Source organism: Rosa chinensis, chromosome 3, assembly GCF_002994745.2.
Source record: "Rosa chinensis cultivar Old Blush chromosome 3, RchiOBHm-V2, whole genome shotgun sequence".
Classification (NCBI taxonomy): domain Eukaryota; kingdom Viridiplantae; phylum Streptophyta; class Magnoliopsida; order Rosales; family Rosaceae; genus Rosa; species Rosa chinensis.
In genome coordinates, this window is record NC_037090.1 from 35,581,450 (window position 1) to 35,583,120 (window position 1,671).

Sequence of the window (1,671 nt, forward strand, 5' to 3'; positions counted from 1 at the left end):
GTTTCAGTAATAATAGAATAGGTGTTGTATGCAAGAACAACATGAACAAATACAGAGGCTCAAACAAAATCAGGTTCCCTATTTACTAAATTCTGTCCTCAACTCTTATGCCCAAAATAATGTATTCCTCCAATTAGTTTGATGAGGCATGCTGAATGAAAAGAAGTGTTCCAACTCATCAACATTTCACTGTATATCAGACTAGCCTTACAAAGTCTATTAAACTGAAGTATTGATAGAGGAATAGAGTCAAACCACTAGCTAGTCAATAGTCTTAGAACCCTACCACAGTAACTCCTAATTCATCCAATTGGGGACTTAAGCAGTATTGCACAAGTTAAAATGTCTTACGTGCAGTATATTTTATGAGCACACGCATCATGGCAATACTGCTAAACCACTTACCATATAAACTATCCTACATATGCTCTTCTCGATCATGTTTTCTAGCAAAGCTGAGAAAAATTGCCTAAATCTCTAGTAAGATTACTCCTAACAGTAAATAAGGTAAATAATTGATGCTTGTATATGACTCATACCAATTGCAGGATCACAAAAGATCTTGAATGAACATAAGATTAAATATGTAAATATGACTTATAAAATTTGTCAATTTAGTGTTTATATAAGTCTATGATCTCCTACCTGTCACTTCAGAAGTTGAGTCATCTGAATTTCCTTGTGTCCCTTCTCTATTTTGAGTACCCTGTTGTCCGTATCTCTTGAATGATTGATTACGATAAATTTTCCTCTAATATTCTATCTCCAAAGGTAAATCATGGAGAAGCAGGATCTCAAAATGGAACCAGTAGCAAGCACATACTCCAAAGAGAGGGAAAGAGTATTACTGTCAATTGTGCTGCCGGAGCTTTCCACTAGACTAGAAGTCCCATTTGAGATTTTGCATCACCCATTTTCATCTGTGATTCTGACCCCCATTTCCATCTTTTTGCAGCTCTGACCCCCTGTTTCCATTTTGTGTGACTCTGACTGGATGCTCATCATAAAAATTTGTAGGAATGCCTTGTTCCTCATTATCAATTGCGGACGCTTGCAAGGACAAAACGAATATACATTAGTCAATGAATCTACGTAATGAGTAAGGAAGAAAACCTCAAAAGTGAAGAAAAAGCACAATAAGGAAGTTCGTGATTGAGAGCTAGAGAGCATGCAGGCTTGCGCATGTGTACCGCACGCCTATTATATAAGCATCAAAAGCACCATACCACACTTGAAAAGCCATTAGTTCATAACTTCATGCCATTATATGCATTGGAGCATTGGCATTCCAACTAAGTAATCACAGCATTTAATCATAACTTTGTTGTTCAATCTGAATCTGGGCTCAGATATATGTGGATAAAGTATATTCTCAGACCACAAAAGGTCTCATAATGAGCTGGGATTCACATCTATCATCATTGCAATAACAAACGAGCAATGCAGTTCTTGGTAAGCATAAACTAAACCCAATTTTTATTTCAAACATGAAACAAATTTAAGAAGCCAGCCCACAATCGGTTAAATAACAGACTCATGTGACCTCAAAGATAAAGCGCTATATCGATAGAAATGTAAGATAAATACCTCATTGATGGCCAAGATTTGTCCATTGCTCTTCTTCACTTTCTTCAACTTCCTCAAAAAGTACCTAATCAAAATATCCAAACA

The 1,671-nt window shown here is 36.3% G+C and overlaps 1 non-coding gene across 1 annotated transcript; it reads right to left on the minus strand.

The window, feature by feature from the left end:
* Positions 1–1,337: 1,337 nt before the first annotated feature.
* Positions 1,338–1,429, minus strand: LOC112195605. The gene has a single exon (XR_002934658.1). It is a non-coding gene; the product is annotated as a small nucleolar RNA snoR69Y (small nucleolar RNA).
* Positions 1,430–1,671: the final 242 nt, after the last annotated feature.